The sequence below is a fragment of the Lissotriton helveticus genome, chromosome 7 (assembly GCF_964261635.1).
Source record: "Lissotriton helveticus chromosome 7, aLisHel1.1, whole genome shotgun sequence".
Taxonomy (NCBI): Eukaryota; Metazoa; Chordata; class Amphibia; order Caudata; family Salamandridae; genus Lissotriton; species Lissotriton helveticus.
Window position 1 is genome coordinate 781,561,748 of NC_136068.1, and position 15,708 is coordinate 781,577,455.

Genomic DNA, 15,708 nt, shown 5'->3' on the forward strand with positions numbered 1-15,708 from the left:
ATATACATATTGACCACTAGCACAGCGTCCTTAGAGCTATTGAGGTTTAGGTGGATCTTGACTGAGTTTACTTATGGAGGTGGAGATAGAATTTCTTGTGCAAAATCAAATTTTGTTACAGAGACATAGGTGGCTAGGCCACCTGATTGATGACCACATTTGGGTTTTTTCAGAGCTGCAGTGTGGAAGGAAATGAACCCCTGTAGTTGGTATGGATCCATTGACCACGGTTCCTGCAGAAGGAGGACGTCAAAAGTTTTTTAATATGTGAGGAATTCAGCATCAGCTACCTTACTGTTCAGCCCATTGATGTTCCACGAGGATAGTCTCAGGGTTGTTTTATCATGATTTGGCCGGTTTCTATGTAAGATGGTTTGTCATTGTGTAAGTCTGATTATGTTAATAGTTCTAAGAATCTGAGAGTTTGCAGGCAGCATGGGATGATGGTGTTTGTGGCCTGTTTGAGTGCCCAGTGTCTGCTCCCTTTGGGGTGATTGGCCTAGAGCTCCCCTGAGCATTGAGGATGTTTTTCTCTGTTGCTGGTGTTTCCCTTCCACTTGGTGGTAAGCAGTGGGAGGGTGTCCAATATTGTGATGCAGTGAGGTTCGTATGCCCCATGATTTGAAGATTTCCCTTTCGTATAGATCCTTGTTTGCAATTTGAGTTGAACCCCAAGTAGCCTTAGTGGATTCCCTGCCCTGGGCCTTGTCTGCCTTTATAAAGTCCTATGGAGAGGTGATTGGTTGTGTTGATGTCTCTTAAGGTTTGTGTTGTAGCCGGTAGTTGGAGAATGTTCCTTCTGTTCAGGATGTCCCAGTTCCCTTTACAGTCATACTCTGGATTGAAGAGTGATGCTGGAATTTGTTGACTGCCAGGCTGGAGATGCTCTGGAGGAATGGTCTCATGGGTAGTTTTCTTTGAAGGGCCAGGAGTGCAGCCTGATTGGCCTGTTGAAGTTGTTGGACTTTGGACTATCTGGACGGCAGAAACCCAAGGACCCTTCTGTGCCAGGATCTGTGATTCTGTTTTGATATTGCGACAAGGGAAGGTTCGAGTTTCCCACTGTCGTTGTTGATGGCCCGTGGGACTTTCCCTGTGCCTTCACTGGGACTGGATTATCACCGGCGTTTTCTTTTTTCACTTCCGTTGACACTGGAGTCGATGGACTTAGTGACTGAGCAAGGCTGAGCACTGAGGGCTCTTTTGCCGTCGTGGTTGCATTGTAGTGAATGCTCTGTGGTTGTGGAGGGGTCCAGTTGGAGATTGCCTGGACCCATGGGTGAGCCCCGTTTCCGTCTGTTTTTTTTTATTTTGGTGCCTGCGCCTGCTTAAGTTCCTGCATGAAGGGTATCTCCCTTTTCTGATAGATACATCTGCCAGTGGATTCCTCACCTTGTGAATATCCCCCTTGCGTCAGCAACATTCGGAAATTCTTTTTGTAGCTTCACGCCGACGTGGACGACGTCATAGAGGCATGGCATCGCGCGCGATTCCACTGACGTCACCGACACCATAATAGGCCCACGCCGGCGTGATGACATCAGTTCCCTTTTTTCCGCGTCATCGACGCTAACGGTTTCGGGGAATCTCTGTAGCTATTGGTAACTTTGTTACTGTTTTCTCGATTTTCCTGCTTCTTTGTGTTTCTAGCGATGTCGACTAAGAAGACCGGGTTCAAGCCTTGTAGGGAGTGCGGCAAGATGATGTCGATCACAGACCCTCACGAGGATTGTATCTGGTGCCTGAGTTCGGACCATGATGTCGACGGCTGCTCTTCATGTAGCAAAATGAACCCGAAGGTGCTTCGTGAGAGGGAGACCAAGCTTCTGATTGCAAAGTTGAGAGGTAGTAAAGAAAAGAAGACTTTGAGATCACGTTCGAGAAGGTCGAGGTCGCGGTCAAGATCTCGTACGGCGTCGCATTCGAGGTCTTCATCTGATCATGCTTCAAAGTCAAAGAAAAAACATAAGAAACGAAGGCATGGGTCTCGGCATCACTCCGGTAAGAATTCGGACTCGAGACCGAAGACGCCTAAGAAGAAGCATGGGAAGGATTTTGTGTCTCCATCACCGGAAGTCTTGGATCCAGAAGGTGAGGCTTCGCCTTTGGAATCGCGAGCTCATTCATCGACTCCGGTTCCGAAACCATCTCCGGTGCCGTCCCCGGCTCGAGAGGATGAAGAGGTCCCTTTGGATGAGGGTTCAGTACCTGTGGAAGAAGAGGCGAATCCGGAGCCTATAAAGGGTCAGTCTGAGGGTTCTCATCCTCCTTTTCCGGCCCCAGGTCAAGACCCTTCGGCATTTTTAAATGCTATGTATGGTGTATTTTCCAGAGCATGGTACCCCTCTGGTGCACCTTCGGGTCCTATGGGTCCTCTGGCTTTTAATTTAGGAGTTCTCCACTCCTATGCTCCAGCTCACTTTATGCCTTTCATGCCGGCTCCGACGCTGCCTTGGCAGTACTCGGCTCCGCCGAGGTCGTCGACGCCGATACCGACGTCGCCTGCTCCGAGTCGACCTCGTGAACAGCGCCCTGGGCCTTCGGAGTCGATCCCGATGTCGATCCCGGCTCCGTCGGAGTCGTTCACGGATCCGACGGCATGGCTGTTGAAGGAGAGATCTAGGAGGGATGCTCAGCGCCTCTTGGAAGAACAAAGGTATAGGGAGACTGAGGCTGAGATTGAGGAAGGTGAGCTTCAAGATGATTGTTTTCAAGATCTAGCGGAGGCTAGTGGTCTGGAGCTTTCTCCTGAATGGGAGCTGCCATCTGTATCTGATGCTCCGTCAAAGGATGTTAAGCCATACCACATGGTCATGAGGAAGGCTGCAGAACTTTTGAATTTAACCTTGCCTACTATCGAATTTAAATCTAATCTTCTGACTGAGGTTCGACATTCTGTAATTGAGCCGTTGCTCCCTTTTAATGAGGCTTTAACTGAGCCTATTTTGGAGGTTTGGAGCAAGCCTCTAACAGCTCCTGCAGTGTCTAAATGTGTTGCAAGGAGGTATAGAGTTGCACCTGGGGACCCTGAATTTTTAACGTCACATCCTTCGCCAGAAAGTCTTGTTATTCAGGCAGCTTGTTCTAAAAAGACTGTGGGCGCATTTCCTCAAGTGCCTGGGGATGCCAAGAAACAGGACCAGACTGCTAAAAAGTCCTTTTCTTCAGCAAGTATGGCTTTAAAGTCAACTAATGCCACTTGCCTTATGGGGAGATACATTCATGCCCTTATGGATTCACTGCGTCTGTTGGCTCCTAAAATTCCTGATGACAACAGGAAGGATTTTGAAGAAGTGTTGACTGGCGCACAGGCGGCTGCACGCCAGGTGATCCAGAGTGGGCTGGACACTGCTGATTCGGTTGCACGCATCATGGGAACCGCTGTTGCCTCTAGGAGATCTGCCTGGCTGAAGACATCTGACTTTTCGGCGAACGTTCAGGCCGCATTATTGGATCTGCCTTATGACGGTGTTGGACTTTTTGGAAAAAAAGCTGACGCAGCTTTAGAGAGATTTAAGGACAGTAGGGCTACTGCCAAATCTTTGGGGCTGCAGACCAGGGGTTCATCTACCAAAAGGTATAGAGGTTTTGGACATTTTCCCTTTCGTCCCTACCGGCAAGGTCAGCAGCAGCAGCAGCAGCAGCAGAACCCCCTGTACAGGTCTTACAAGGGTAAGCAAAGAGCTTGTCCTCGAGGACGTCAGGCCTCCTCCTCCTCCACCTCTTCCAACCCCCCAGCCATAGAAAAGCAGCCCTAGATCCGCCATTCAGGATCATGCGGGTCCTGTAGGGGGTCGGCTTACCTATTTTCTACAGGATTGGGAATCGGTTACATCAGATCTTTGGGTTCTCAATCTCGTAGAAAATGGGTATGCTCTTCCCTTTCGGGAATTCCCTCCAAGTTACCCGCCTTGCCAAGGTTTTTGCACGGAGGAACACCTGTTACTCCTGCAGTAGGAAGTCCAGACACTGTTAAGAAAGGGTGCGATAGAGTTGGTTCCAGAGCAGGAAAGGGGTCAGGGATGCTACTCCCGGTATTTCCTGATACCCAAAAAGAATGGCAGGCTTCGTCCAATCCTGGATCTCAGGATCTTGAACCTTTACCTGAAACAGGAGAAGTTCAAGATGCTCACCCTTGCACAGGTTCTTCAGGCGCTGATGGAAGAAGACTGGATGGTGTCAATAGGCTTGCAGGATGAATATTTTCACATCCCTATCCTGCAGTCGCACAGGAAGTATCTCCGTTTTACGGTGGGTTCACAGCACTACCAGTTTGTGGTCCTACCGTTTGGTCTTACTACTGCGCCTTGAGTTTTCACCAAGGTGATGGCTGTGGTGGCGGCACATCTCAGAAGATCAGGGATACAGGTATTCCCGTATCTGGACGATTGGCTGATCAAAGCCGAATCACCAGAGATAGTGCTCCATCATTTGCAAGAAACAACTCAGTTGTTACACAGGTTGGGTTTTTCGATAAATTTACCCAAATCTCACCTGGTGCCCTCCCAGTGCAACCTGTTCATAGGTGCGGGACTGGACACAACTGTGTGTCGTGCATTCCCTCCACCTCAAAGGATTCGCGACATACAGGAGTTGATTCCTTTATTTCACAATGGAGCGGTCGTTCCAGTTCTGAAGGTCCTTCGCCTGCTCGGTCTGATGGCTTCCTGCATTCTGTTGGTCAACCATGCACGCTGGCACATGAGGGCGCTCCAGTGGTGCCTCCGCAGGCAGTGGTATCAGCACAACGGAGATCTCAGGGAGTCTGTGAGGATCTCCAGAGAAACTGCAGCGCATCTGGTTTGGTGGGGAGTGGAAGACAACCTGTCTCAAGGAAAGCCTTTTCAACTACCTCCATCGGTGGCCACAGTGATAACGGATGCATCCACTCTAGGGTGGGGTGCTCATCTGGGGGATCTGGAGGTCAAGGGTCTTTGGTCTCCAGAGGAAAGGTTGCTTCACATCAACCTTCTGCAATTGCGGGCGATACGTTTGGCACTCAAGGCCTTCCCCCCTTCCCTTCGCGGTCGGTCGGTTCAAGTACTGACGGACAACACCACCGTGATGTGCGATGTCAACAAGTAGGGAGGAGTAGGGTCGCAGTGTCTCTGCAGAGAGGCTCTGCGTCTCTGGTCCTGGGTTCAGGACCATCAGATTTGTCTGATGGCAAATCATCTGGCCGGGGTTCTGAACGTGCGTGCAGACAGTCTTAGTCAGCAGTTCTCGGCTTACCACGAGTGGAGGCTTCATCCAGAGGTAGTTTGTCACGTCTTTCGGACGTGGGGAACTCCTCAGGTGGACCTGTTCGCCACTCGCGAGAATGCTCACTGCCTGTCATTCTGCAGCCTCCAGTATCCAATGCGGGGAGCCTTGGGGGACACGTTTTAGTTGAGTTGGGACTCACGGCGCCTTGGGGGACACGTTTTAGTTGAGTTGGGACTCACGGCTCCTTTACGCGTTTCTCCCCATACCATTGATTCCTCGGGTTCTGAGGAAGATTCGTCAAGACCGGGCCCAAGTTATATTGATCGCCCCGGATTGGCCAAGAAGGGTGTGGTACACAGATCTTCTCCACCTCTCCTCGTGCCCGCCGCTCCGTCTCCCTTTCAGGGCAGATCTCCTCTCTCAGATGGAGGGGCAGGTTCTACACCCCCACCTCCAGACCTTACACCTTCATGCCTGGAGATTGAACGGGACAACCTGAATTCCTTTTCTCTCCCACACAATGTGGTGGATGTCATTCTTTCGGCCAGGCATGACTCCACTAAATCAATCTATTCGTTTAGATGGTCTAAATTTGTCTCTTGACGTGGAGAGAAATCCGTTGACCCTTTGAAGGCTCGTTTGCCTGATATTCTGCAGTTTGCTCTTTCTTTGGCGCAGCAAGGGTTTGCTGTTGCCACAGTTATGGGTTATCTTTCGGCTTTGTCGGCATTTCTCTGTTTGCCGGGTCAGCCGTGATTGTTCAAATCTCCTGTGGTTTTAAGATTTCTTAAGGGTCTCACTAATAAATTCCCTCCTACTCCCTTTATTGTGCCTCAATGGGAATTAAATCTTGTCTTAACCGATTTGATGGGTTCTCCCTTTGAACACTTGCACAAGTGTCCTATGAGACTTTTGTCTTTTAAGACGGTCTTCCTGGTCGCAATGACCTCGGCAAAGAGGGCACGTGAGTTTCAAGCTCTAGTTCAAAGCCCCCATTCTTGACCATTCATGCTGAACGAATGGTTCTTAGGACCAGGGCTGCTTTTCTGCCTAAGGTGGTAACTCCCTTCCATCTGGGACAGTCCATTACCCTTCCTACCTTCTATCCTCCCCCTCACCCTTCCAAGGAGGAGGAGAGACGTCACCGTCTGGACCCTAAGAGGGCGGTGAGCTTTTATCTCGATAGGACTAAAGACTATCGTGTGGATGACCAGCTCTTTGTGGGATTTGCTGGCGGCAAGAAAGGAAGAGCGGTGCACAAGCGCACTCTTTCAAGATGGATTATTCTATGCATCAAGATCTGCTACTCCTTGGCGGGTAAGGACCCTCCAGAGGGTATAAGAGCTCACTCTACTAGAGCAAAGTCATCAACATCTGCTTTGTCTAGAGGTGTACCTGTTGAGGACATTTGTAGGGCGGCTACTTGGACCTCCCTCCACACTTTTGCAAAGCATTACTGTTTGGATGCTGAGGTGAGGAGGGACGGTCACTTTGCGCACTCTGTCCTCCAGGATTTTCTGGTATAGGAGAGTGGACACCCTCCCCCGGGAGTGGGGACTGCTGTGGGACTCTATTCACAAGGTGAGGAATCCACTGGCAGATGTATATATCAGAAGAACAAGTTACTTACCTTCGGTAACGCTTTTTCTGGTAGATACATTATCTGCCTGTGGATTCCTCATTGACCCACCCGCCTCCCCGTTGTCTACTCTTCTATACCTGAGTTACTGTAATGTAATGTATATATATTTTATTGTCAAGGAAATGTTTTGTTTCAATTGCTTTCCTGCATTTGCTTCACACTGTGTGTGTTATCTTGACTTTTATGTACTGTATATACTGTGTATATATCTACTGTCATTGGTCCGTCCGTGTGCCTCGAAGGCACGGAAAAAAGGGCGGAACTGATGTCATCACGCCGGCGTGGGCCTATTATGGTGACGGTGACGTCAGCGGAGTCGCGCGCGATGCCGTGCCTCTATAACGTCGTCCACGTCGGCGCGAAGCTATAAAAAGAATTTCCAAATGTTGCTGACGCAAGGGGGATATTCACAAGGTGAGGAATCCACAGGCAGATACTGTATCTACCAGAATAAGCGTTACCGAAGGTAAGTAACTTGTTCTTTTCTGCCGCTGGTCGGAATCAGCTATGCTTGCTGTGTTGCTCCGTCTGCATGACAGTATTTTTGGTAACTTGTGTATCCAGGGCCTCCGTTTCGGCCTGATGGGGAGCTTTTGCCGATTGGTCCACATTCAGGGTTGCAGCGCCCGGGATTACCGTTGGCTGGTTGGTTGTTCCCTGTGCTGTTGTTTTGTGTGCTGTGGTCACCCGTAGTTGTTGTTTCGTGTCAAATAGAGGGTATACTGCTGCGTGGCTTGGAAGATGTTGTTTTATTGCGGCCTTTTCTCCGAAGTTGGCATCGTGGCTCGTTAGATGCAGTGACCAGGCAGTCCTCTGGGCAGCCCACTGGATTTAAAGTGGGATACTTTTTTATAAATTTCTTGGGTACTGCTTTTTCTAGTTTGGCGATGTATTTTTTGTTATTTGGTTCCTTTGGTAGACCCTCTAGAAGTGTCGACACAATTGAGGGAAGTGAAGAAAATGTGTTGATGATGGGTACGCAGCTGCAGCTCAGTTTGGCCTCCTGTTGGGCTCTGCTGATTAGTGAGTTTAGTTGCCCCAGTTTTTCATCTATCCCCCCTACAAAAAGAGCCAAGGTATCTAGTAGTGTCAGTTGCAGGTCAATTTTGTCAGAATGATAGTGCAGAGTGTCAACAAATCTCTGCATTGTGTTTAATAAAGTGTCCCAGGTGATGGAGGATCGACACGACACGTCTGTGGTGTAGGTTATGGATCTGTGGCAATCAGGGGGTAAACTCTTGGCTGCTTTGTTTGCCTTGTGGACCTGGCCTTGTTCTGCACCTGTACTCCCTGTATGCGGGGGCTCTGTTTTTTGGGATGTCCAAAGTGTAGGAGGCGACTAGGTCAGCCTACTCCTGGGACCCTAGGTAAGAGAGAGCGTTATGCTCGCTGCCCCGGGCTTCTGGGGTCTCCTCCCCCCCGTCCCTTTGTAACAGAGTGGTCTGTTACAGCCTTATTTATTTGCTGCTGTGGAGGTCGGTCTGGAGAGTATGTTTGGAGATGTGGTGAGGATGGCACATTCAGTTGTTGTTTGCCCCAAATGTCATGCACTGGCCCTTTTTCCATTCTGGCAAATCCCAGTTGAATTTCGATGTGCTTGACGTAACCATATGCTATGGTTCCTGGGTGGATGGAAGCTTTAGGTGTTACCCTGTCCCTGCTCTCGCTGAGTTGGGTGGTCGGATGAGCCAAAGAATCTAGCCCATGGCTCGGCTCCCTGGAAGGTGAATTGGGAGAAGCTTCGGCAGCTTGGTTTGGAGGGTTGACCCATTCTTCCTCTGCTCTCGTATGTGGAGCAGTATTGCTGCGTTTAATAGGTTTCACTGTCTTTTCCGATGGTTGTGGGGCAGCCGCAGGTTGCTCAGCGGGTGTTGAGGTCCTAGATTGTGCTGCCTCTGATTCAGTGGTAGAAGGGAACTCTGAAGAGCAATAACAGTCCTGTGGGTCCCTGCTGAGTGCCACTCGATGCAGCTGGGGCTTCCCAAGTAAGCAGAGTGGGGAGTTCAGGTCTCGCGGTGCGCACTGCAGTCCCAGTGTAGGCGGGACAGCGGTTGGAAACCTTTGGGAGCGGGCATGGTATGGGTGGCAGTAGCGGTGGTACTCGAAGTGACTCCCCCTGTGCAGCTGTGCGCTCGGCTCCTATTCATGGCTTCGGCTCAACTGCTGGGACGCCTCTATATGCATCAATTTGAATGCCAGCATGTTTTTTCAGATCTGAACCTTTTCCATCAGAACCTGGAGCTTTGGAGACATTACATTGATGATGTACAGTAAAGAAAATTGTATCATTTCTGGATCTATTTACCCGAAAGATGGGAGAATACATTTTGAACTTTATAAGAAACCTATGACACGGACCTTAATTCTTCTATGTGACAGATTCCATCCCAAATTATTACGGGAAAACCTGCTGGTGGGGCATTCTTTATGAGTAAGAAGGAACTGTTATGATGCTGACAAATATGACAGACATTCAGATTTATTGAAGCTGCAACTTGCAATCAGGAATACCCTCATCAGCTGATTAATCGAGAAAAGAAGAGAGCGAGTAAAAACAACAGATATGCTCTTTTTGAGATCCATCAACATTCCAAACATGACAAATTGGTTTGTGTGAGTACTTTTAGTAGCAAGCATGACTACCGCTGTCAAAAAAAGGATTTTGAAAAACTACCATATCCTGAATACTGGTGAACTGAAGATGGATAAACCCTTGTTTGCAGTTAGACGTGTTAAGAATGTTAAAGACCTAAGTCTTCTATATCAAATACTAAATCAACTTTATGGGCTATGCCAAAAGTGAAAGGACATTTTTCTTACAGTTCCTGTTTAATATGTGAGTGCACAATTTCAGCGCATCTATAGATCTTGGATTGACTACACCTTGGGAATTTAGATGGCACACCAATAGTAATAGCAGCGGCTGATATACTTCTTGAGATGCCCCATGGCCCTCCATATGTGAGAATGACAGCAAGGAAAGTGAGGCCACGAATTATTGAGCACTGCAACACAAATCGTTGTCGACGAAATGTTTCCAAAGTAATCAGACATTATCTTACACAGGGTCATGCTGAGGATGATCTTTTTTGGATAGTGATTGACAAACCGATGATACAGAACCAGTTGGAGTATCCTGAGCAATGTCTTTTTCATAAGGAGCAATGATGGGTCTACCATTTGCTCAGCCTCTCAGTTGGTTTAATTGAGGATATTTCATGGATAAGCCTATTTCAGGCATAACCTTACGGTTCCTTATGTGCTCTCGACTGTGTTCACTGACCTCTATTTGGCTTCAGCTTCATAATGATAAATGATTAAGAGATCCTTTAGTTTATCAGAGATTGTAATCAATACCTCATATTGGGTTTTAACAGCCATACGTTTGGTGTTACAGTCCTTTACCATAAGGTTAATAACCTGTGTTTTGAAGGCAGCAATATGTGACTTGTGGTCATCGCCTTATGGCAGACGATGTTTTCTAGTACATTTGTGGAGAACATCAGATCGAACATTCCATAGTTACTGAATGTTCTTAATCAATTCGACCTGCCTTCCAGCTGAAATGAGAACACCGGCTAACATGGCAGTGGCATTATCATGGAGGCTATTATGCCTCCAGCACCAAACTATAGGCCTCATAATCCTTGCGTGTCACGTTATCGAGATGTGCTGCTAAACTATTAGGGGTCACCATGGATAAAAAGCGAGTGCTGGCTTCTCCGCAGTCTCCATGCCGAGATAGACTAGGAGAGCAGTGGATGCTACAGAGGTGAGCTCAGGACTCTGCCTCGTAATTAAGAAGGGCAATGCTTCTTATGTTTTTTTCTGATTCATGCAACAGTTGTAGTGCTCTTGACTGTTAGAGTACATACGCCATTCAAAACTCACCTGGAACATTACTAATCCCTGTATGAGAACAATATAAAGATTGTTCTGATTGACTGGAGTTGATCCGTTTTTTCCTCCCATGGCATTTTTTACAGATGGAATAACATTACTGTTCGAGTCGTCTTCCTGACCTGTCTCCATATTTCTATACCATTTTAGCATTCTCTATGTCTATCAAATAAGGCTTGAGACGCAGCCTAGCTCCATAAGTGATAGCAGGTGAGCAATTTAAAATTTCTAGCTCAGTTCATATGGTGATTTTACTAATGCGTGCTATACCCTCTTTTTAACTATGTTCCATTGTATTGTCTTGGTTCTTGTTAATAATTATATCTACCATCCATAACTCTTGTTTTAGCCGCTGTGAATAATGTATTTTTTCTTTTTTGACGAATTGCCGCTTTGGTTGATTTTATAACTATATAACCATTTTTTTCACTTATTCGTCACCTATTGGCACTTTCTGGCAGAGTGACTACCTAGTTGTACTGAGGAATGCTAAGAACCCCCTGATGGGGTCCTGAGAAAGGCAGAAACATATAAACTAGTTTGCATTGGGTTGAAGGTCTCACTCCCCTTGAGTTTTAATCTGCCACCTGGGGACCACTAATAAAGTTATTGGTCCACCAGAAGGCAGTTTTAAGAACATTTTGTTACACACTCACTTTGCACTCTGCACTTACATTTGAGCCTCACCCCTTCCTAGCTCTCAAAGTGATACCACCTAACTACATATAAAACACCTCAAAGAGCTCCTTCTGTTGCCTTCCTTGGTGTGAGCTGGAAGCAGTAGCCCACACCATCAAATTATGATTCTTGATGTGAGGAGGGGCCGATGATAAAGCATTGCACCTTTTGTCCAAAAACGAAAATATTTTCTTGAGTTATAGGGTTTTTGCTGGAGTCATTAGATTTTGACCTCAAGCGACACATGAACGATTGCATCTCTTTGCGTGTTGTGAAATAAACCTTTTGCTAGGCCCCAAAGTCCCTTTTTATGGAACAAATCTTTTTATTGATTTAGTTGGAAGGCATCTCAACACCTGTACACAGCCAATCGCCTACAACCACAGGGGCTGGTGGCTAAAAGACAATGCACAGAGTATGTATATAGTCCCACAGCTTTACACCCGACATCCCGGAGGCTGGTAGTGCTCAAACTCAAGCCCAAGGAAAAAGAACAGCATAAACCGGGGGTGCAGATGAAGAGATGAGAACCCACCAAACAAGCATTTGCAACGCAATAGGTCTCGCAGCATTAAAGTTTGAGTTATTGGCATTGTGTATGACAATGCGTTGCATAACATTTTTAGCATACTTTGAATTGGTGAGCAGTTTGAGTGTGTGCAAGAGTGCTGTTGCTCACAGACCTAAAAACGCCTTTTATATGTTGCTCAGCATCAGATGGAACTGAAGCTAAACAGAAATCAATCCTTCTCGGTATAAATAGCCCCATCCCCGGCGGGGCCCCTCGGACCGGCTGTTTAGGGCTGGAAGATTTACAACCTACAAATTGACAAGTCCTGCGCCGAGGCCTTTGATCCGGCGGCAAATACGGGGGCCCCCGACTCTGCCGCCGCTCAGACCCAATTTTAACTAACAATTCAATCTTGGGCCGTCAGCAAACAGGCCGGCTCCTGCGAGTTGACAATCTTTATTTAATGCCGTTCCTGACACCCAGTTAAGGCCTGGCGGCCCCCCCACCCCCGTGGCCCCCCCGCGGCCCCCCCGCTCATTGATCCCTTAGATTCTCTGTAATGAAACCAGCGCGTTAAGTGAGCGGGGCCTTGGCCGGCGCGGCTGCCTCTTTTCCCATTTTCGCCCCATCAGAGCTGGCATTGATGCGGGTTAAGTGGCTCCGGTGCGCCCCCCCCGCGCAGCGCTCTGAGCTGTGAAGGGCACGAGGCTCTAGGCGCAGCGGGGCGCCATCAGCCCGTCCATCTCAGCAGCGATCGACCCGGCCTCGCCGGATCACGCACGCGGACCTGGGCTTTTCTCGGTCATAATTATCTCATTTTAGCCCATCAGTGGCCAATTTAGCGCACGGTGTTGCTGGCGGTTCACCGCCCTCCCCCTCCTCCCCATGGGAAGGCTCTGGATCCTCTCGGGGCGGGTCTAGAGAGATTGGTGCAAAGCCTCTGGTAACGGTGCACACCAAGGGGCAAGTTTGGTGGGACTTTGCAGTCGTGCAAAGTCACAGAAAGTGGCGCAGAGTCGTGATAAACTGTTTGCTTTCCAACACAAAGCCAAATGGACATACATGTGGATATCACAAGTACAACAGAAACCCCTACAATAGAAATACATGTACATAAAACTAACCTTTGGTGGGGGCGGGACTTCCGTCTTGTGCACGAAGCCCACTCCTAAGAAGACGTGCGCACGCAAAACGAAACCTATCGTGGGGCGGGACTTCCGTTTTGTGAAGCCCACGGAGTGCCTGGAGGAGCAGTGGTGACGCGGGGCTCCCATGCCCGAGGGAGAGCCCCGCGGTCGGAGGCTGCACAAGTCGGGAGTGCCGGTGAGCGGGGAAGGGGGGGATGCCTGTATGTGTGCGTGTGTGTGTGCGACGGCGGAGGGGTGGGGGGAGTCTCTCCGTGCGTGTATGTGTGCATGTGTATGTGTGTGCGCATGCGTGCAGGGGGAGGTATGCCTGTCTATGTTTGCGCTTCCCAGGAGACAGCCACGGCGAGCGCGTTCGCGCACGCGTGGACTGCGCCGATCGCGTTTTGCGAGATGCGCGCTGCCAGGGGCTGTCTCCTGGGAAGCACAGTCAGTAACAAAAGATCTCTGGCGAGACAGCGCTTACGCGCTGTTATCGCTACGAGACCTAAAAAGGAGCAAAAGATCCCAACCACCCCAGAAGAAAAGGGAAAACAAAGGGGGACCCATACCAAGGTCTTCAGGAGTTGTATAGCGACCCATTCCTCCCACCTAGCCCCAAAGTCCCTTTTTAATACATAAAAGTCACCCCAAAGGTAGATCCTAAAGGTTCATAACCAGGGTGCATTGCACTTATAAAGTAAGACATGTGGATTTAAATTTTTCACTATTGCAAGGCCTGTCTCTCCCTTAGGATAACCTAGGGATACCTTATTATACATAATAAGTGAGGACTTAAGTTTGGGTATATAGCAAGCTTCAATGGCTCTGTCGGGGAGCAACAATTACTTTGTTTCACAAGGATAATTCAAAACAGTATGCTCAATGGGTCAAGTGATACTGTAGATAGAACAAATCAGCGCTCGCGAAAAGGTAAATATGAAAAGACCCCAATAAAAAAAAAACACAAAGGTACTTTGCAACAAGGATTTCTGTTATTGAGTTGTTTCATCAGATATCACAAATACACATATTATAGGGCTGTCCAAGTGAAATTAGAATATAAAAGTTACAGGTGTTTTAAAGTGACATGAGTGCTCAGTGCTGGTGACAAGGTGTATATATACAATTGTGAAGCTATGTACAAGTATATACAATTTCAGGAATGGTCAGAACAAAGATTGACAGAGTCTCTCTGGTAATGGCAAGGTTGCTCTGCATTAGAAATCAGAGGTATGTACTGGCTAAACCAACGTTAAGCGTCGACGTTTCGACCCTGATAACGCATAAATAATATGTTGTGGCGGGTCTTCTTTAGGACAGGGGACAGCCTAGAATAAAGGAGACATTGTGTGAAGGGGTGTTCCAATTGAGATCAACCATCATGTTGGGCTGGCGTGGAAAATGACTCACCCCAGACTTGGAAAGGCAGCCCGTGAAGAATGGGGGCTGCCAGAAGGATCTAAAAAATTAGATCAATGTTTGATAATAGGGCTCATGTGATTGGTAGGGATGTATGACACTCCAACGCATGCTTTAACCACGCATGCTGTTACAACGCAGTTTTTACAACGCATGCTGTTACAACGCATAGCGCTTTGGGGTGCTGGATAGTGAATAGTTTAATTTACTATTCCAACTCCAGTCCCCGTGGATAGTAGGGAAGGTGTTGGATAGTAAATTAAATCTATTCCCTATCCTAGAGCGCCCCCCAGTGCAATGTGTTGTAATGGTTTTCGTTGTAAAACCTGCGTTGTAATAGCACTGCGTTGTAAAAGTTTAGTTGTAAAGGATGTTTCCCGATTGGTAGGATAGGTGAACAGTTCACGGGCATAAAAAATGTCAGGTCTTACCTGCAAGTGTCAGGGAAGACGCAAGTATGCTCAATCACACAAGTGAAAAAAGGAACAGCATCACTGATACTGATGCTTGGCAAGAGTCCTATAAGAGAGGGCAGATTATTAGTTGGGCGCTATACTGGGTAGATTAAATAATTGGTGATCAAATTATTGTTAAAATACCACAATGGTAATAGGTGCTTACCTGTGGTTTGTATACATTCAGGATTATTCAAATCAGGTATGTTGGCCAGTGCCCTGAAAGGAAAGGGGCTAAGATTTAGTATTACAAAATTAATAAACATGGCTGATTCATGTAGAAGCCCACAAGCTTGTCAGTTAATTGTACGTTAAGTATGAAACTGACTTATTGTAAATACAGGAATTTGCATAATGATGTATATTCAGGTCGACACATGATATTTGAAATCCTTTTTTTAGCAGATATGCGTCTTTCCTGTTCTCAGCACGTTTCACAGCTTTATGTATAACCAAATCGGCAAGCACGTTTGGTTCATGTATGGCCTCGTCTTGCACATTAACATACAATAGATTCTCCTGTCATTACCACATGTCATATCTCTATGTACTGCTTGTGCAGTAACGGTCCTTTCTTTGATGGATAGCGAAATATTTGCGTCCATCATCTCCGGTACTATATGAGGCCCCAGATATGTTTTACCCGTAAATACACACGTCCCTAAAAAAACAAAATGTTCCTACTGCTACGATTAGTCTAATTATTCCCATCTGGGTTTTGACATCCTTTCATTTTTTAATGCATCCCCCTTTTTAGGTCTCGCCTAGCAG

General features: G+C 47.6%; 1 protein-coding gene across 7 annotated transcripts in view; it reads left to right on the top strand.

The window, feature by feature from the left end:
* Nucleotides 1-15,708, top strand: part of LOC144769184 (uncharacterized) — a 4,448,662-nt gene that overhangs the window by 678,307 nt on the left and 3,754,647 nt on the right. The gene's annotated exons all lie outside the window — the stretch shown is intronic.